The sequence below is a fragment of the Pteropus alecto genome, unplaced genomic scaffold (assembly GCF_000325575.1).
Source record: "Pteropus alecto unplaced genomic scaffold, ASM32557v1 scaffold72, whole genome shotgun sequence".
NCBI classification, from domain to species: domain Eukaryota; kingdom Metazoa; phylum Chordata; class Mammalia; order Chiroptera; family Pteropodidae; genus Pteropus; species Pteropus alecto.
Genome location: NW_006436811.1, coordinates 7,314,901 through 7,337,382, shown reverse-complemented (window position 1 = coordinate 7,337,382; position 22,482 = coordinate 7,314,901). Strand labels below are relative to the sequence as shown.

General features: G+C 36.3%; 1 pseudogene; it reads left to right on the top strand.

Annotated features, from left to right (window-relative positions):
• The window catches only part of LOC102889409, a 56,085-nt pseudogene extending 34,942 nt beyond the window's left edge, over window positions 1–21,143 (top strand).
• Window positions 21,144–22,482: the final 1,339 nt, after the last annotated feature.

Genomic DNA, 22,482 nt, shown 5'->3' with positions numbered 1-22,482 from the left:
CTTTTTATATTTACTGTACACAAACTACATTTTAATTCAGTAACTCCCTAACTAGAAGCTTACAAACATTCACAATAATCAAAAACAAGAATGTATACAGATAAAAAAGAAAGAAAGAAAGAAAAACATAAACACAGGCTTTAAAAGCCTTTTCGGGTAGAGGTATCTTCCTATAAATCTTCCATATTATTATTATTTTGCTGCCATTCCTCACCTCATGGGAAAAAAAAAGAAAGAGACTATATCTTATTGGGAATGAGGACTAGGAAGCCTTAAATTTAATACAAGATAGCCAAATTAGTTAGTTATGAAATCTACCTCCTCCTTTAAGACATCAGAACATTCAGAGATGTATCTAAATAAGCAATCTCAAGAAGAGTTTATATTCAATTATGACAATATCCTCATAGGATATTTTATAATCTTTCTCTAAATAGAGTGATCTTTTGTCCTTCTTTGCCTGGGACACTTCCAGTTTATTTCTGTTATTTCAGCCTAATTATTACTAGTCCCTACAATACTTTCTCTCTTAAAGTTTTCCTAGTTTGGACAGTAAGTACAAGTTATCCTATGTAAAGCACTTTACACTTGAATTTTCCTGTGAACCCAGGTTAGATGCAATAGAAAGTAATGAATATTTTACCTACAACCTGAGTGATTTATACAGATTGGCACCTAGACTGTGAACTATTTTTATAGAAAATTTTCAAGTTAACATTTTATTATTGGTTCACAATATAGCAAAAGAGATTAAAGCAAAAAAGAAATGTTTATAGGACCAAGAGAGGACTAAAGCAAATATAAACCTGTGCCAGTTACTGGTGGGCAGGTTCCCTGGTGGCGAGAGCAGAATGGAGACCTCGGACATTAAGTGTGCTCATGCCATGCCCTGGACTTTTTAGAAGCTCTTCCAAACCTGATGAGAAAGATGAGAGGTATTTTGATTGACTATGAAATGATTTTTTAAAATCTAAATATTATGCAATTTTTTTTTTCAAAAATGCTATCAGAGTTCAAAACTTAGCTTATTTTGAGCATTTTGAATTCTGAAGTCCTATACCTGGCAATGAGTACATTGCATAGAATTAAAAAATGATGCAGCATGGAAAAAATTCAGTGTCTAGACTGCTCTTCCTTTCCCCTCCCGTTATGTCCCTCCTCACCTCTCGTCTTCAGTATATCTACAAAATTTATAATATTTCCAAGAAAAGGAAAGAAAGTAGGATTATGCTTTTGCCCATTAAAGAATTGAGATTTCTAGATTAATGCTTGCTTGTGAGAAAATTCAAATATATTACTTTTTGTAATTAAATAAGTAATGGAAACAATAAGTAAAGTAATTCAGATATCAGTTTGTGAAGTATGAATATACTCATTTTTCTTATGATGCCACTGTATCATTTTAAATAGGGTTTTAAGCATTGTGCTTTTCAATATTTATTTATTTACTCAGCCTTACCTCTATTGAACTTATTACTCACCAGGAAAACAAAATGGATATCTTGGCATTGGATAAGGACAGATAGGAAGAAAAGATGGCTGTCAATGCCAAATACCAGAATGTAGATTATTTTAAGTTTAATGAGTTCAGGAAATTATCATCACAAAATAATTGTGAATTACACGTTTTTGTCTTTCATCAACTTGCCATAAGTAAATCCCCATGAGTAAAAATTTCAGCAAATTCTATCCTTAAAAAATATTCAGCCTGAAGTCCTCTAGTAATCCAGAAATCCTTCTGTCATTAATCTGTTAACATTTTCCATTGTCAAGTGTATAAAGACCCTAATGGGTATTTATTTTTAAAAATTAACTTAAAAAGGACTTTCTGAATATGATACCTAAAGGCAGAAATTGTTATGAAAAAGATTTATGGATTCGACTACATAAGAATGACATCTTCTGTAGAACAAAACCCACCATAAACAAAATCTAGAGACAGAATATGTAAAATAGAAGAGGGACAAAAGTTTACTCCACTTAATACATGAGTTCTCACAAATCAATAAAAAAAAAAAATTTGTCTCCTATAGAAAAATGGCCAAAGATTTGAAAAGAGAATTTACATCATAAGACATACATGTAGAAAATAAGAAAAGACATTAAACTTCATTGAAATCAAAGAAATTCAAAATAAGCAACAATAGGATTGAGTGCTTTCACCTAGTAGACTAGCAAGGATTTTTAGAATGTCTATGTTGATGAGGGTTAAGGAAATAAGTCACTTTCATACACTGCTGGTGAGCATGTCAGTCAGTAAACCTTTTCTAGAGAGAAATTTGGCAACATGTATTAAAAGTCTTCAGGATGTTCAAATCATTTGACATGGAAATTCCCCTGCTAAGGATTACTTCTGAGAAATAGATTGGAGAAGAGCACATAGGATTATATATACGGACATTCATCACAGGGATTCACACATTGACAGAAATTAGAGTCAATTGTCTATCAATACTGAATTCATTAAATAAATATGGTATATTTTTAGATAAAATATTCATTCATTAAGAATGTATATTTATATTTGTCAACACACAAAAAGACCAATACACATTTAATTTTAAAAAGCTAGTTACAAAAAGAATGTTTATAGTATAATATACACCAAAATTATATCAACAGTCATCTATCAGTGGTTGGGTTATGTAGAATTTTACTTTCTCCTTTATAAATGTCTATATTTTCTAAATTATTTACAATCAGGATAGAAACAACCAAGGTATTTCCTCCCACCTCCTCATTATGAAGGAGGAAATGTCATGGGAAGCAATTTCTGGCTATTTTTGATTAGGTAGGTTTAAAATTTAATTCTCTGTCCAGAAAATAAAAACCTAAATGGAAAATGTGCTTCATACCTGAAACTTTCAGACGATGACAGTGGGAAATTTCTATAGACAGAGGTTGTGACCTCTGTAAATAGAAGGGTCACGTGGAATGAAAGTTCACAAACATTATGGTGCAGAACAGCTTTATGGGTGGGGCGGTCCATTTGGAAGAGAAATTTCTTAACACCACATTGTTACTATTCTGAAGGCTGGTACCTCTGGATTTTTATCTCAGCCCTATTTCTTCTTCGGCACCAGCACAATGTGAGCTGGATCTTGGGAACCAGGAGGAAGAGTAACTGGCGGGGATGGAGAGAGAAGGAAACGCTGACCACGGTGTGAAAACCTTCCCAGCCAGTTTGGAGTACGGTGTTATCGGGCCCGTAAATTTGGTGCTAATTTTGTCTATGGAAAATTACAAAAAAAATGAGACCAAATGCCTCTCCTTCTGCTCCATGCATAAATTTTAAGTCAAAATTTAGCCCAGAGGTTAAAAAAAAAAAAAAATGACCCAAATAAATACATGTAGCAAGCTAAATCCCTCACAAAGGGGCCTTCAGTGTTTCTACTCAGCAAAAGAACATAACTTCTGGCTCTTCTACTGAAATGATTCATGAAAAAAAAGAAAAAGCTGAATATGTTTTCTTAAGAAGCAAGTCAATGTGTCAGAAAAATATGATTGTCCTAATCCAGTTTAACTTTTAACCTCAATAAATAAGCAAGAGAAGTTTGCAACCTGAACCTTCTTAACAGTGAATGTTTCTCCTCCTTCTTGCTCCTAAAGAGTTTTTCTTTTTCATCCTGGGGAATAAAGGGATATTTTAATTCATCACAATTTATCCCTAGAAGAATCTGGAACCCCCTAAAAATGACCTAGTGAAAGAAATCATGAAACTTACTTTCACAAATTTTTTTTTTTTAAAGACAAGCACCCATTTGGATACAACCATGGGGGAGAGTGTAGGACCAATGCAAGGGCATCGGTAAGACTTTCTCTCCTAAGATGAGGAGCAACAGATCGGGAGGCAGGATACATTACTCCACCGATATCAACCAGTTATGCCATCCTGAGCAAGTCCCTTCACTGCTCCAGGACTCCATAAGAAAGGAAGAACAGATCGCTGGTTGACAGACGTCGGGCTGGAGGGAGGAGGACTTTGAGGAAGGTGGTCAAAAGGTACAGACTTCTAGTTATAAGATAAATAAGTCCTGCAATGTAATGTACGGCATAGTGACTGTAGTTAATAATACTGTGCTGTATATTTGAAAGCTGCTAAGAGAGTAGATCTTAAAAGTTCTCATCAAAAGAAAAAGAAAACTAGTAACTATGTGTGATGACAGATCTTAACTAGACATTGTGGTGATCATTTCACACAATATATACATCTGTCAAATCATGTTGTACACCTAAAACTAATGCTATATGCCAATTATATTTCAATTAAAAAGTGACATCGATATAAAAAATGGTTAGACTAAATGATTTTATTTGTGCCTTATAGTTCTAAGATTCAATTACTTGTATACTACAAAAGTGAGTGAGGGAGAAAGGGTACAAATCAACATGTACAGTATGATCCCATTTTTGTAAAATAAAGCAGAAACACCATAATGAAACAAAAACTTGTTCATAAGGCAAAAACTGAAATGAAACTCAACAAAAATCATAGATCATTGCTTTTTATAATTCTTCATACACATCTCCTTGATCAGTAAGTATAATATTGCAAATAGTGTCTTCTCCCAATCCATGGCTTGATTATTTTACTCTTCTAATGGTGTTTGTTGATGAACAGCTATTAATTTTAATGCAGATCGATTTATTATTTTTTTCTTTTCAATTAGCACTTTTCGGTCCTGCTCAAGCAATCTTTGCCTACATCAAGAAGCAAAGCTATCAATGGTTTATTTTTATCTTTACTTTTTTGTATCAAATCTTGCTTTAAAATGGAACTTGCATTAAGGAAGTCAAGGAGAAGCCTTGAAGGTCTGTGTCCCACTTTTCTATACATTGTGACCTGTAAGTCCCATAGGAAGTTGATTCTGTCTTTCAGTAGACTCTCTGGATCTCACATGCATCATTGGCAAATTCCCTCATTTCGCCAGCCTTTTCTCTGAATGCTCTCTTGACTCTCTTAAACTAACTGAAACTATTTGCAGTTCCACCCCACTCATTCCCCTAAGCAAGGGTGGGTCCAGTTTTTTGGAGTCCTGAAAAGTATACAATTTGGGGAGCCCTTTGAAGAAAAGAAAATAAGTAAAATAACAAAATACCTGGGGCAGTACGTGTAAAAATGACAAATATCAAATGCCCACAGCTGCCCTGGGTGGATCCAGGGCAAGTGAGGGGTAAAGACCACAGGTCACAAAGCCCTCCGCAGCCTTGTCTGAGGCCGTTTTTCCCTTGTACATAGCTGTGCATAAGAGCCTGGAGTTGAGGTACATTGTGGTTCTTAAGTTATTTCTTTTCCTTCTTCTATCAACACCCCTCACTTCTTTGACGTTTATGCCGTCAGACCATTCGTCTACTTTTTCTCCTAAACTCTCCATGGCCACTGATTTTTATTGAAGATTTTAGCTCACTTAGAACTGCTCTTCACCTGCCTCTGTCACTTAACGTCCATAAAGATGATCTGTTCAACACCATTGTCCCCCATCATTTAAAACTGCTCTTCTGATCCCATGTCTTCCTCTAGCCACCACTTTGTTTTCTGATCTCCTTCGCAACAAGATGAGCAGATCATCTCACAAGAGCTTTCTATAATTACTGTCATAATTTCTTCACCCCAAATTCTATCCTCAACCCTCTTCAAACACAAGAAAGTGATATTCTTGTCAATAATGAGTCTCATGTTTCCAAAAACAGTGATCTCTCATTGTCTTCATCTTATTTGCTGTCTGAGGAGCTGTCCACTCCCTCTTAAAAAAACAAAACAAACAAAAAACTTCATTTTTTTGATTTCCATGACACCACACTCTCCTGGTTTCCTCCTACCTCCCTGGCTACTTATTCTCTCATTCCCCTTTAAGGACTTTTTTTTGCCTCCACTCAATCTCTAAATGTGAGGACGCTTCAGCCTCAACCCTGATTCCTGAGCTTTAACCTCTTCACCATCTGTGCTCACGACTGAAGTGATTTCCTCCAATCATGTGGCTCTAAATGCCACTTATATGCACATGATTCCGAAATGTGTATCTCCATCATTTCTTCTTCCCAAACCTTGAGATGCGTATCTATCTATATTAGTTTCCTGGGGCTGCTGTAACGAAGTACCACAAACTGGGTGACTTGGAAAACAGAAATTTATTGTTTAACAGTTCTGGAGGCCAGAAGTCCAAAGTCACAATGTCAGTAGAGTCGGTTCCTTCTGAGGCCCATGAGGGCGAATCTGTTATATTTCTCTCTCCTGCTTTCTGGCAGCTTCAGACATTTCTTTGGCTTTTAGACGGTGTTCTATCTTCACATCATCTTCCCTCTATGTACGTCTGTCTCTGTGTCCAAATTTCCCCTTTTTATAAGGATATGTTCATAATGAATTAGGGCCCACTCTCAAAACCTCTTCTTAACTTGATCATCTGCAAAAAACCTGTTTCCAAATAAGGTCACATTCACAAGTGTTGGGGGCTAGGCCTTCAACATCTTTTGGGGGACATGATTCAAACCAAAACTCCATCTAACTGCTTCCGACACTCCTTTTGGATGAGAATGTCAAACAATATGCACAAAACAAATCTTGATTGATGCTTCCACCAACCAAGTTTTTCTTTAGGCTTATTTACTTTAACACGTGGTACTACCATCTACTATCGTAGGTGTCATCTTTGATGATTCTCTTTTTTCTCACACCATACAGCCAATATCAGTAAATTAAGTTAGTTTCATTACATACTCTGAATCTGTCCACTTCTCACTCTCTCTACCACTACCACATTGATCCAAGCCACTATCATCTCTCACCTGGACCACTGAAATAGCTGCCTATTTCTATTCTTGCCTCTCTACAATCTAGTTTCCACTTTGCCACAAACAGCTTTTACTTTAAATGTTGTTTATTTTTGGTCCAAGTAATAGATACATATAATTTAAAAATATATGATAGTATTTAAAAACCAGTGAAAAACGGCAGTTCCTTATCTCATCCCTTCTTACTCCTTATTTTCTTGTTATTTTTTCTGTCGTTGGCCTCTATGCTTCTAAATAATATAATTACTATTTCTTGGTGTATGAATTTAGATATTATCTCTTGGCTTCCTTTTATGAATGGTGAAGACTTATGTCTCCTGTACCACCATTCCCCACTTCTACTCCCCTATTTTTCTCTGAATAGTAATATTAATATTTTTAACTAAATAAATTATTAGAGTTTTCATTATTTTATTCATTTAAGTTTTTTTTAATTTGAGAGTTACTTCGTTTATTTTTATATGTATTTTGTGTTTTACTTGTGTATATAAGTAATTTTTTGAGAACTTGAATGACTCAAATGTCTGAAAATAATTTTATTTTAACATCAAACTTGATGATTTGGTTGGGTATAAAGTTCTAAGTTAAAATAATTTTCTTTAGTACTTTGTAAACGTTCCTTCATTGCTCGTTTTCAGTAGCATGGTTACTATTGAAAAGTTGACTAGTATGTTAAACATTGTTCCTTTGTTTTTATTTTCTCCTCTCTCTAGAAGATTCTAAAAACCTATTTACCATGGTGCTCTTATATATCATGACGGTGTGTCTTAAAATAGGTCTTTTTTATTCAATCTCCTGGGAATTCTTCTTCAATATAAAGATTTATGTCCTTTAATTGGAGAAAGTGTTCTTGTATTATTTTTTCATAATATTTTCTCCTGTCTTTCTTAGCTATCTGAAATACTCTGACTTAGATGTTAGAGAGCCTGATGCTTCAAGTCTTGTCCTTTCTCTTCTTTTTTCCATCATTGTGTTTCTTTGTTCTACATTTTGGAAGATTTTTTTCAACTTTATTTTCAACTGTTTTCCTCTATTTTTTATTTCATCTAATTTTTTTTCTATCGTTGGTTCCTTTCTTATAGTTTCCTGATCTCATATTAGATATGCAATCTTTCATCTTCATCATGATATTGAAGATTTCTTAAAATATAATTATGCTCTTCTTTGATTTATCTTTGTTTCCTCCAGGATTTTCTTTTCTGTTTGCTTTGATCTCTCTTTTTTATATTGAAGATTTTTCTCAAAGTAATTGTTACTATCTAGTATTTTATACTTTATTAAATGCTTGAAAACCAAATCAAGTCCACGATCAAGTGGTAGGCTTCACTGTAAGCTAAGTAGCCAGGGAATTATATGAAAGTATGCTCTGGAGCTTTTCATTTTCTTCTGAGAAAAATTTCCTTGAGTTTCTTCCCTGAGGAGTATAGACCAACATTCATGCAACGGAGGATGGAAATTATCCTTCTCAATTTGCAGGCTTTAGATTAATCTTCTGTTATCATCCTGAGCTTCACATACCTGTCCTTCACGCTGCCATGTGCCCTTATTCCTTCACCACTCAAGTCCAGATTCTCCATAGAATTTATGCTTCTTTACTTGCCATAGAGGACATCATCTTGATACATGACTGGGGATGGGCATCTGGATACTAACAGCTTCACATACAAACTTTTATCCAATCCCCTTATTTCTAGGTCTTTGCCCCACCCTACTCCCTATGGTACCTCATAACTTCAAGGTCTGGGCAGTAAAAATTAACTCAGTCCTCTTTGGTATTCTCTGCACATACTTTAGTTTATAATTACCTGCTTCTATCTAAATCAGTTACCATTCTTCTGTCCATCTGCTTCCATTTTCCAAAAATACGTGGTAATGTTTTAGCTCCTGCTGTCTCCTCTCCTTTTATCATTGTCCTTAAAATTTTATGCCTTTTTTATTCCTTTACTATTATTTCAGTGAAGTCTCTAGAATAAGAGGAGAAAACTTCATGTGGTTAACTAGTCTTCCTTAACATCTTTAACCCAAATAATGACTTGCTGTTTAAAATTTTCCAGTGAATTTTTGTCACATTAAGAAGAAAGTCTAAACCTGTTAGCATGGCCTCCAAAGCCCCATGTGATTTGATCCTGTTTGTCTTTCTGCCCCATCATTTACCCCTCCTCCCCTGTCACTTACTACACTTCAGCACACAGACCTCAAGGCTTTTTCCTCAGATCTTCACATGGCTTATTTCTTTTTATTAATCCGATATCAGCTTAGATACCATCTCCTCAGAAAAATCTTCCTGACTTTTCTAACCCAAATTACTGCCTCCTCAGGGTACTCTATTCCATCAATCTGTTTTATCTTTTTAGAGTATTTTTCACCAGCTGTAATGATCTCATATGTTTATGCTTTAACCAATTTATTGCCTATACCCTCCTCACTAGAATGTCAGCCTCATACATGCAGAGGCCCAAGCTTGTTCACTGCAGTGTCCTAGTGCATGACACACTATAGATGCTCAATAGTATTTACTAAATTATAAATATTCAATATTACCATCTTCATTTACCAAACTGGGCAAAATATACTAATCTTCTCTGGTACAACAAAAGAATTTTGGAAAACCTTAGAAGAATTTATTCTAAAAGCTTTACTCTAAAACTCAAGATATTGTGACTTAAGCATTTTATTTTCTGTTCAGGTTTAAGAAGCTGCTGTGTAGAAAATGGGGACCTGAAACCCTTCTAAACTACCCCCTCATCCACTGTTCCTACTCCTGCCAATTTATTTATTCAATCAACAAGTATTTATTAAGCCCTTACTCTTTGTTAGGTACTGTATTAAATGTGAATATATAAATTTGAGACAGATACTATTTCTGGAACTTCCCTACCAGTGGGATAGGCAGATAAAGAATAATAAGCAGCCAAAGAAAGAAAATCATAACAAATTTTGACAAGTCTTAGAAAAGACAAAAATAAATAAATAGATAATTATAGGTAGGGACCTACTTTAGATAGAGTAATCAGGGAGTGTCTCTTTGAGGCGGTATTAAATTTATTCTCATAAAGGGGAGAAAAATAATCTCACCAGTCACTCTCTATCTCTGGGAAATATTTGTCTTCTATTCCAGTCACATATCCCTTTGATTTCTCGTAATTTAAAAACAAATATTTTAAAAGTTCCACCACCAATGCATTTGCATCTTACATAATAACATAATGGTTTGTGGGGAGGGTGGTGGTGGAAAGGAAGTAAAATATGCAAATATATACATAACAAAGCAGAGAAGAAAAAAGCATAGCAACTATAGTCCTTGTTTCAGCAGCTGGTCATGAAGCCACACAGTTTTCTCTTTCGTGACTGATTTCAGATTCCCTTTGCACCTCAACTCCTCTTGGTTCTTAGGTTGTTTACATGATAAGATGATCTGAAGGGTCTGAGCCATTACTGTTCTTGCCTGCATTGGGTTGTGATCTTCTTCCATGAACTTTAACTCCTGAATGATAAAATGTCAAGAAGTGCCCCTGTGAATACCCTGGGTTCCAAACATATTCCTTTTTGCACCTGTTGTATAGAAATGACCTTATTTCCCTTGATAATCAAGATGGATTACCAATACACTGTATCACTGTATTACTGTATTACTTAATACAGTAAAGTCTTATCTGCCTGCTGCAAACAAGGAGAAAACTAGAGATGCAGGACAGGGACCGAATATTTGGAAAAAGAACAAGGTTAGTGTGTGTTTTGAAAAACCAAGAGGAAATAGATAGAATCATCACTGTGTCAAGGGTATAGGACTGAGAACAGGTCTACGGATTCAGTGACTTTTAAGAGAATGATTTCAAGGGAGAGGTGAAGGCAGGAGACAAACTTTGGAGAGTCAAGGAATGCAAGCTAGTTAAGAGATGAAAGCCGGGGTGCAGTTTGGGGTGGGGGTGCTAGGCTGTAGTAGATTTAGTCATTCAAAATCATTGGCAGGGAAGGGAAAGGAAGAGGACAGGGCAGAGTGAGAGAATGGAGATCATAAATTTAGAGTATTTTGGTCTGCCTGTGCTGTAATTCTCTCTAGCCCCACTCAGCTGCCCTAGCTAGTGAGAAAATATTCCTTTTTCATTTCAGCCTTTTGAAATACTTACTGCTTCTCTCTCCATCCTTTCTTCTCTTCTTCTCTCTGTCTCCTTCTCTCCCTCCACCCTCCTTTACACCATCGTTGATTTCATTGTACTTCCTACCTTCAGCTGTATATCTGCAGAAAATTCTTATAATCTAGTGGTTCTCAAAATGTGGGCCCCAGACCAGTAGCATCAGAATTACCTAAGAACCTCTTAGAAATCAGTGGCCCCCAGTCCAACCTACTGAGTAAGAAACTCCGGAAGTGGAGCCCAGCCACATGTTAACTGGCAATACAGTGATTTTGATGCATGTTAAAATTTGATAACCACTGCCATAAGCTACATCCTAATTTCTGAGCCTTCTTCCAAACACCAGGTCTGGTAGTCCCCATGAACCAAACGTAGCTACCTGGGCATCTTGTTTGGGCATCATTTTCTGCTTCTTTCCAAGGCCTCTAACTCTTATTTCCCCAGTAGTTTCAATGTTCACCATCCCTCATTTGAAATTTTTTTCAATTCACATCATCATTCAAATTGGTTTTCATAGCATATTTAATTTGTCTATATCTGTTTTTATAATAAAATTAATAGTTTAATTAATTTATTAAAAATAATTTTAAATACTCTGTATGTATCCTAACAAGTACAAATTTATTTACTCTTGTTTGTATTTCCTCTTGTGTCAATCATCCTTTCCAATTTAGCTATTTAGGAACTTTGTATTTCTATAAATACAAAAGCTCTTTTATATATTTGAGGCATAAATTCTGTTAACCATGTTTATCACAGATATTTTCTTGTTCTGATAGCTTTTAAAGTTTTGCTTTATTATTTTTAATTGTAATGAAATTTAAAAGTCAGTACTATAACATATAATAAATTGTAGACAAATATGTGACTTCATAATATTTTTGTATTGTTCAATAATTAGAAAATTATCATTCCTACAGAACTGAAATAAATTCTATGTTGTGGTTTCTAGTGTTTTTCCATGGCTTAAAAAATATGTAACACTTTCCATGGTTCATTCTGGTTTATGGTATAAAGTACCCGTAAGGCTTGTTATACCCAAAATACTTATTAGTTAATGATTACTTTCCCAACTGCTTTATTAAACTTCATTTTTCAGAAGCAGTAGAGTGTAAAGGTTAAGATGTGACTCTGGAGCCCAATGGCCTGCATTTGATACTAGCTTCAGCTCCAGCTGATCTCGAGAAAGTTACTTCAACTTTCAGCTCCTTCACCTCTAATGACATACATCCTCATGTGCTTGCTCATCAGCTTGTGTGACTATGAAACATATAAATTCAGCATCCAGCATGTAGTAAGTGGTCAGTAAATGTTAGCTATGTTATATTTCATTACCTTCTTTTCCTCTTTTACTGTGCCAGCAACACATATGCCTATTTTTGTACCATTATCATCTTATTTTAATAATTGTGATTTTCCAGGTTGTAGAGTGGTCTTGTCTCAACTCCCTTTTCCAGAAAATTATGTATAAAATGCACATGTTGTACCTATCTGACTTAACCAAGTAGCAAAGGAGCTTAGAAGGTAGAACGTAACTTGAAAGAGGAAACAAGAAAGAGTTTGGAAGATACCAGTCCCGTCAGGTGGGTTTTGGCAGGTAGGCAAAATGAATGTGATGCTTTCAAAGAGGAAGCCAGCCTTGGGACGGAAGTAGAGTTTTAGATGAGGGAGGAGAAGGAAGACAGGTGAGTTTAAGAGGTGTTACAGGAGAGAATCTGTGAGAAGAAAGCAAAGAGGCAAAAAAGGGAAAGAACAAGAGAACAATAAGTCGTGTGAAAGAGAACTGAATCTACACGGCTCCAGTCGTCTCTACAGTGGCTGGAAATGGATCCAGCTAAATCCCTCATCTCTCAGTAAGTAGTCTTTGCTCACTCACAGCCAATGACATGAGAGCTAAAGAGTAAAACCTGTATCTCTACATTTAGTGCTAAGCTCTATTCTATTTGCTTAAGTGTTTAAATGCAAGGTTAGTGATTTTTTTTTTTTCTGTTGGCTAGATATTCAAGATATTATATTTTGCTCTAAAACGTTGAAACCGCTCTGCCTCCAAATATTTTTCAGTATATATTTACATGAATTTTTAAAATCATTTGTATCATTTTAAACTTACCTAAAGCCCCTTGACCATTATTTCAGCATGCTCAATCATTTTGGCTTTATTCCACATTTGAAATTACGATTTGTGTTTCCCAGTAGATTTCTGCTCAAATTACATCTTGACTCCTAACCTTTGTTCTACATTACCTAAGAGCACACAGTGTTACCTTCAGAGAGGAGAGATACATATTTCATTGGAAAGCTATGCTGGGCCTGATCCGTGAGTTTGCCTTAAAGCCGATTTAGGCCACTTAAAGTAATCCAGTATGTGCCTTGGTAATTGAAATCCTTCCATTACTCTCACTTCAGACCATTTAAATATTTCTCTTTCAGATGCCATTACGTCAGGAGGTGAGCCAAATGCTTTGGGAAAGACATGGGCATTTCCAACAAGAAGGCTTTTGGCCGCCCACCAAAAATCTTGTTGGTGTTTATAATTCCAAGTCCAGCTCTCTTCTCTGTAAGGCTCCCATTTGCAAAGAGCACTGTCGGCCCTGTCAGCCCCTCCTCCTCATTTCAGGAGAATGACGGGACTTAGGTTGACCAACGCTCGTGGCGGCAACCACCAATAGAAGGTTACCTTAGATTTCTTCCTTGCTTGATTTTGTGCTACAAGAAAATTCCCCCCATTGCTTCTTGACCTCAGTCTAAAATCAAAGCTTTTTACATTATATGAGGCAGTATCACATCTTTTTAGAATCTTTAACTGTATGGATGTAATTTTTACCTTGAGTGCAAGCTCAGTTTGGAAAGAAAGGTTTGGAGATATTAACAAAACTAGCGAATTTCTAGCTAAAGTATCAATAATGCATTTTTAATGTGCTTAGACAGATGTTTATTCTGTGTTTATGTATGAGAATGCTGCTGGACCACAGCATGTGAACTAAATAATTTAATGGAATACACAGAGAAAACTAATGATTCTATATTCTAATAACTTTTATGAAAAGGTTTTCATTTAACTCTCAAAAATGACTCACAAATAAACACTTGGATAATGCAACGAAGTTATATTTAACTCTCGAACTCTGCTCACATGCCAGGTTTCAAGTCTGCTTCTAAGTAAATGTTATTTGGGGGGTGCTCATTATGACTATTCCTGTCTTTTCTCAAAACAAACCTATTATGCATGTTCATTTCCCTTCTAGGCGTTTGGCTGTCAGATTTATACCTCTTCCAATCCATGTTATCTTGGCCTGGAGCAGCAATATCACGCCCAAGGACAGGGGCTCAAACTGTACAGATGTTGCCAGAGAGTACCTAACAAATGTTTTCTTATGTGATCGATCCACTCAAGAAATAGCTCCAAACAGATCAGGTTTATGATGAGCTACTGGAAGAATTATTAATAAATTACTGATTGAAATTCATGATTAATAATACACCAACTTTACTGAAATACAGGGAAGGTTCATACAGCCAGAGCACACAATGCCAGCGCGATGATTTGAGGTGAGAGCGGTGAGGCTGTGTTGCACCCTGGCAATGCCTAAAAGTTATGCAACAATAACAAGCTTGCCATACATGAAGATATTGTAGCAGTCATCATGGCTTCCGCGCCGAGAAGTCCTATTGAAAATGCATTAATTTCTTAGTCCAGATCTCCTCACAAAGATGCACGTTATTCAAACACGATCATTCAAAGGAGAGGGTACCAAAATGCCTCAGTATCCTTGATTTTACCAGAAAGGTATGTGGTAGCAGGAAGCTGAACAGCTTTTATTCGTGCATAATGGAAGAAACAGAACATTGTATCTGTCTGCCTGATGTGTTTCATTGGTACTAAGATCTATGTTAAAATTACTCTTTAGTCTTTAGAAAAATAGAAGCTTAAATGTTCTAACTATAAGTTTCACATCTCTGAGGACTCTAACATTTAAAAACATGAAGTTAACATTTTAAACTCAGCTTATTATAGGTAACAAAATATGTCCTTATTATGTATAATATTGTGTGTGTGTTGATGTGCATGTGGAGAGAGAGAAAGAGACAGAAATGTGTTTGAGCTTATATGAAACATTAATGAGCCCAGAAATCTCAGTCCAAAACTGTAGGATGTAACACTGACGAATATTCAAGTAGTGGCTTTGGGCAAGTTATTTAATTTTTTGTGGCTTCAGTCACAAGTTGAAAATCCTAATACACATCTTTCAGAGTGCATGTTCTCTAATTCAGTTTTAAGCATTTCTGAAAATATGTCCTAATAAAATTTCTTCATGTCTCAACAGGACGATGGTAGGCAAAGCATGAGACTTTACCTAAAGAGCAAAAAATTTGCAGTGGTGTTCAAGCAGTTGGGTCCAAGAAAATAATTTTCTCAGTGTAATCCACAAACAGAATCTCTTAGTATTAAATCTTTGTGAACTTGTAGTATTGATGGGCCCCGAGCCCAAATAAGTGTAATAACATCAAAGTAGAAACTTTTAAAACCAGATCCTTGGAAAAGGAAGCCAGTGGCCCGAGGTCTGGTCCTTTAGGCTCTTTCCACCACAAGACTGGAAAAGTAAGCATCTTCACAGCGCCCTTGGGCAGCCCCATGTCAAGATCCAGTGCCTAGGTAGCAGATGAGTGGGCCTGACTCTGCACAGAGTTCCAGAATAACCTGCCCCCTTCTTGGAAACCTGGCTTACAAGTTTAGCTATTGATCTCTTTTACTTTAGATTTTTCTGATCAAAATTAGTTTCTTGGCATTATTTGATGAAATTGTGTCTTTCTAAGGATGTTCATTCCAAAGGTGATTAAAACACATTCTTAAGACTTAAAAAATAAATTCCTAATTTTAGAAGGATATTTGTTCTATGACCTATGGAATAATTTAAATCTCAATTCCCAAAATGATGAATTGCCCTTTTCTCTTTGGCAGTTTTGTGTAGAAAATGAATTACTGTATTTGATCATTACACATGAGCATTATTTTTGAAGGAAGAAAAAACACATTTTTTCCCTTTTATTCTGTCTTCTTATTCCAGGGCTGAACCCTAACACTGAGTTGGGAGTTTCGTAATCTCCCTCAATAAAAATTATTTCAGGAAAAATTTGGGAAGATCATTAGGAAAATTGACCTTTTCTCAGAAAGTTGAAAGAAATGAAACTATAAAGCTAAACTATTTAGGTCAGGGCAGGAAGCACTTCGGGCTAATTTTCAAAGGATACAGTCATCCCTGAGCATACAAGGGGCATTGGTTCCAGGCTCCCCAAGGATATCCAAATCTGTGGATATTTAAGTCCCTCATTTAAAATGACATAGTATTTGCACGTAACCAACACACACACTCCAGTATACTCTAAATCATCCTTAAATTACTTATAATACCTAATACAGTGTAAATGGTATGTAAATTTTTATGCTGTATTATTCAGGAAATAACGATGAGAAAAAAAGTCTGTACACGTTCGCTACAGACACAACCATCACAGGCCTAACTACATAATACATGTCAGCAGCAACGTAATTTTTGCTTTCAAATGTTTTTGACCTAAAATTGGTTGAATCCACAGCTGTGGAAATGGCGGATACAGAGGACCAATTATAATTCTGATTTAGATATGAAGAGTTGGCAACAGCATGAGTTAGGTGTAGAAGCCATACCGAAACACAGCCTCCATAAGTCAGGTGCACAGAACAGTCGGGGGCAAAGCAATGTCCTTTTCTCATGTGCTCCATCTGGGTCCATAGCAAGGTCCTGTAGGAGAGATGAATGCACTGTGAATGCCCTTCTTCATTTATTCACTCACTCCCTCATTTATTCTTTCATTTATTTTCCGTGTGTAGATACACTGATCAAGCACCTGCGTGCTTCAGATACAGAGATGTCCATAAGGCAGTCTTCATCTTTAATGTATGCATAACCTACGTCATGTAAGTCAGTACAGTACAAAGAAGTGAGTACAGTAAGAATGAAAGACATAGAGTGATAAAGCAGAAGAGGAGAGGTTTACCTGATTCAACTTAGAGCAAAGAAGGTAGTATTTGAGCCAAGTCCTGAAGACGGAGTTGGGATAGGCAGGCCAAAAAGTAGGATGGGTTACTAAATAGTGGGAAAAGATGAGCATGAGAGACTATTATATGTGATGTCAATGATCACATTGCGTTATATGGCCATAGTGTGGAACATATTAGGATGTGGGAAAAGATGTGGCTGTGGAAGCAGATGACGCCCGTAACCTAAAAGGATCTCTATGCCGTTCTAAATGGTCTTCATTTGGTACTGAAGGTAATAGTGAACCCAGGAAATACTTTAAGCTAATCAGTGGCATGATTAGATATAAAATTTCTTCTTTTTTAATTCTTTAATGTTTTAATTTTTACATATTATGTATCATATGTAATAATTATATAACATAATATAGTGTAAATTTTTTGAATAGTTTTTTAATATAACACAGTCACATTTTCAAAAAATAAAACAATCAGAAGGATGTACAATGAATTAACTCATCATGTTCAGCCTTGCCCCAAAACATCCATCCCAAATGCCCCATCAGATAACCACTCTTATTTGCTGCTTGCAAATACAAATAAATATAAATATATTTTTATTTGCCTTTTTTTAACATAAAGCTTGTCTATGACCAGTTCTGCACCCAACTTTTTTTTAACTTAATAATACATCTTGGAGATTTTTCCATAACAATATGTAAAGAGAGCTCTCTCAGCTATCCATTTATAAGGGAATATTCTCTTATAAGGGAATGTAAAGAAGGAGTAGGGAAATGGGAAGTTGAAGGAATATAGGCAAGAAATGATAAGAACCTTGAAAAAATGATAGATCCGAGAGAATGGAGAAATACCAAGGAGATGGAATCAACAAAACTTGGAAATAAGTTAGGGAGAAGGTGAAGAAAAGAGTCAAAGATGACTCTGGGATTCTGGAAGGCAAAGGTGAAACAGTGTTAGATGAAGCATTTACTAAGAAGAAACTCACTAGAAGAGCAGATTGGGATGGGAAGGACTGGAGGGAGATGATGAGTCGAGTCTTCAATGTGTGGAATTTGTGGATGAAGTTCAAGAGAGAAGTGAGAAATAGAGAGCTTAGAGTCATTGGAATACAGTTAATGATGAAAGCCTTGAATATGGATAAAATCCTTTAGCAAGAATATGGAATGAGGAAATAAAAACAGGCGAAGGCAGAAGCCCCTACATTTAAGAGGCATTTAGAGAAAGAGAAATAAATGCTATAAATACTACATGACATTAGAGGTTAGAATAGTTTTTGCCAAACCCTGTCCTATGGAGGCGTTCCACACCTGGGCAGATGCTCACATACACGTACATGTATGTGCACTTGCGTGTGCATGTACACACGCGTATGTGCGCACGCACACGCAAACAGTGTTCTGTGGTCAGAAATCTTGAGATTCACAATATACACACCATATTAAAGTCTAGTAACATCTTAGAGCTCATTTTTGGAAAATAGAATGTCCATGTGTTTAGATAAGGACTGGAAAGTACCACCCTTAGATCTGGAGAAGGGTGTTAGCCTTGGGCTCTGTCCTCCTGAGGACACTGCCTTGGTTCTCCACTGTCTGTTCCCTTTTCCATTGAATGAAAAGTTCATGAAACAAGAAGTATATATCCACCAGGAGCCTGTCCAAGCCTTACTTCTTCACTTAGACCATGTTCATGGTGTCTGAGATCTCAGAATGTGCTGCCCTTATTGCCTTAAATTTGCATATAGGGCTTCTTACCTGATCTGTTCTCCTGAGGGCAGAGTGTACCTACTGTCTGGTATACACATCAGTGACCCCAGTTGTGGCTAAGAAGTGACTATTTGTGGTGAGTGTGCGATCTGAGGTATGCATACACATATGAATGGGAATCCTCATGGTGTGGGGGTAAGGTGGGGTAGGAGGGCAAAACTTACAGATTAAGGACCAAAGCCTGAGGCCAGCTCTTTCATCCAACCTCATTTCCTCAAGAGTCCGAGAATTCTAAATTCAGCTAGCCTTCTGAGCCACTGTGAATGTAGATTTATCAAGTCGAAAGACAGCATACATAGTGGTCTCCCCTTATCCATCGTTTTGCCTTCCATAGTTTGTTACCCACAGTCAATAGTCCAAAAATACTAAATGGAAAAATCTCAGAAATAAACAATTAATGAGTTTTAAATTGCACACTGTTTTGAGTAGCATGTTGAAATCTTATGCCATCCAGCTCCATCCTGCCCAGGATGTGAATCATCCCTTTGTCCAACATATTCACACTGTGTACGCTCCCTGTCCATTAGTCACTTAGTAGCCACTAGGTTATCAGATCGACTGTCTCAGTATCACAGTGCTTATGTTCAATAACCCTTATTTTGCTTATTTGCTACATTCATATTTTTATTACAGTATAATATAATCATCCTACTTTACTATTAGTTACTGTTATTAATCTCTTACTGTCCCTAATTTATAAGTTAAACATCGTCATAGGTATGTATGTACAGGAAAAAATACAGTATATATAGGGTTTGAGACTGTTCACAGTTTCAGGAACCCACTCGGGGTTTTGGAACATATTCCCCATGGATAAGGGAGGGTGACTATATTTAATACAGCAGTGTGTTAGCTTGATTTATAGCTTGTAAATATTTAGACATATGGTATATGGACCTCCATTTGTATTCTCGAGCTGGCCTCTCAAAGTTTATGAGTTGATCTGGGAAAGAATAACAGGACAATGGGATAATTGATAACCGCCGAGGAAAGATGGAGTAACACTTATAGGAAATAAACATTTTTAAGCAAATTTTAGGAGATGTCTCATTCCTTAGATCCATGGGTCCTGCATTAGCTCCTTTAATCCTTATAACCTTTGAGTGTACAAATGAGTAAACATCGGTAAAGTTCACACAGTTAACAGTTGTGGAGATTATTGCTCAGGCCTACCCACTCCAAACCAGTGTTATTTCATATCCTGCTTCCTCAAAACTTGAGAATACCAAAACCTTTTTATTATTTTATTTTATTTTATTTTATTTTATTTTTTACAAAATGAAAAGAAACATCCCTCTAAGACAAATGTATCATGTTAAACTCATGGTGCATTTGAAATTCATGATGCAGTTTTAAAAGGTAATCTGTTATGTTGTCCTTATGCATTCTCTACTGAGGTATATCCAGCAACTATGCTCTGTGTCACTTCTTAGATCAGTTCTCTCACCAGAAAACATACACATTGGTATACCATGAAAATCACTGTTTCACACTGACATCATGAATCAGCATTGGGTACCTTATTATTATGATTATTCAATTTAGTCCATATTTAGAAATATCTCCCCCATCCCCCCTCTCTCTCACAAGCCTTCTCTTGAGGTAAAGGTGGTTGTAAACATATGGTGCCACTATCATTATTAATACACATTCTTTTGCTCTCTAAAGTGTCTTACTTTGTAAAATAAACTTTATGGCCATTCTAGATAAAGGGCCTGAGAAGAACCTAATCTACATGATAACTCTATGGCCTAAAGTGCTTGGAGAACTCGTCTCAAAGGCTGAGGTTCCTGTGCTCTTAGCTTTTAGCGAGAGAGACAGCAGCAAAAGACTCAGGAGAGAAACAGGACAAGAGGTGGACAGTTACATGTGGGCAGAGCCAAAGGGTCTTGTAAGAGTTAAACAGACTTTCCAGATTTAGTCATTTTGAAAATTCTTTTCAATGTGGGATTAGACCAAAAAAAAAAAAAAATTACCTCACTTTTCATGCCTAATTGCTCATGGATAAGCCTCGAAGAGGCTTCCTTTGAATGGACAAATTCAAGAAATGGAGGAGAATGTGAAAGTCATTGAAGCATCTCAAACCAGCTGAGTCATGGAGAGTTTGCCAAAATCTTGGTTGTGGAATTTTTAACTTGATTTTTTGGATATTTAATTCCCTATGCAGTTTTTCCTTTAGATAGTGAAATAATTTTAAATATGACCCAATGGTGATTGCTAATAAATATAAATCCATAGACCACTGACTCAGTTCTTAACCCCTTATACTCTGACTTCTACTGCTACCAACTTCAAAAAGCTGTTCTCTTAAAATTCCCAAATTTCTTTTAGTTGCCAGACTCAGCATTCTTCAGCCGTGGTCCTCCTTCTCCTCCGTTGGCTTCTATGCCGCTCACTCACTTTGATCTCCTGTTCTCCTAACTTCGAGCCCCTCTCCCCTCTACTGGCTCCACATCACCCTCACTATCCTTAAACACAAGCAATCCACGGTTCTGTCTTAGTCTTTCTGTTTGTCTATTTGTTTCTTTCCTTTTTTTCTATACTCTCCCTTTGTGATTTCCTCCCTTCTCATAGTTTTAAATTATGCCTAGCGGCTGGTGTCTTGAAGACCACTTGTCTTAGCTCTCGAGAGCTGATAACATATCTTCCCAATTCCACATATGAACAGAGGCTTCATATAGAAAATCAGCAAATGCTATAAATCCAGCAACCGTTCTCCCCTCCTATGGCTGGTTATTCAGCATTTAACAGATGCCACTGCCTCTACCCCATATTCAAGGCCTTTTTCAACCTGGTTCCAACCTATGCTGCAGCTGGATCCTCCAACTTCTCCCTTTCACATGTCTTCTACTCTAATTAGATGACACCCTGTGTTCTCCCAATGGCTATAAACTACCCTACTCCTCTGCCTTTGTTCGTGCCATGGTCTTCACCTTCTCCGTGATGTCTTCCATCCTGTCCTGGCCTTGCCTTCTGAACTTCTGTCCCAACTTTGGAGGTCTCTTGTTTTTCACATTGGAACTTGCATCACAATTATTTGTAGACTTGTGTTTCTCCTTTACAAAGTCAGAGTACATCAAAACATGAGTTTGGACTATCTGGTTTTTAAATATAATGTTTGTCTCCTACTCTCTCTAACCCGCTAACTTAAATAATGTACATCAATCACTAGATTTATTCAAATGGAAAAGAATTCAGACCTTACAGAGTATCTTTAAAGGATAAGAAAATAATTTGGCTCAGCACAATTGACTTTGAATCTCCTTGATTGCATAAGTCTTTGAGAGAGATGCCAACATATTCTAATAAAACTAGGCCTTGGTTTTATTAAGAACCAAGAATTTTTTAATGCAAATGGCAATAGAAAAATCCTTTTAAGCTAAAACTATATGAAGTCATTACCTACTCATGGTAGGATCATAGCTAACATATCACATTGAAATTGCTTCAACAAATATTGAATCCCTCCTCTGTGGAAGATGCAATATTATGTGCTACACTTCATAAAATACTTTGAATTGCCAGAAAATAGAAACCCTTCCTCAATTTTTGGTTGCTAATGGTTTTGAAAACAAAGCGGGTGATTCATGTAGAGCAATCCATATTAAAATTTAAAATGCATTAAAATTAAATAAAGGGCATACTTCAAGAGCACATATAATTTACATTTGGGTAATAAGAGAATAGATACTTCCTTTTCAGAATTTTCCCTTGGTATTCTATGAGCAATGTCAACTATTGATGCCTTCAGCTTATAAAT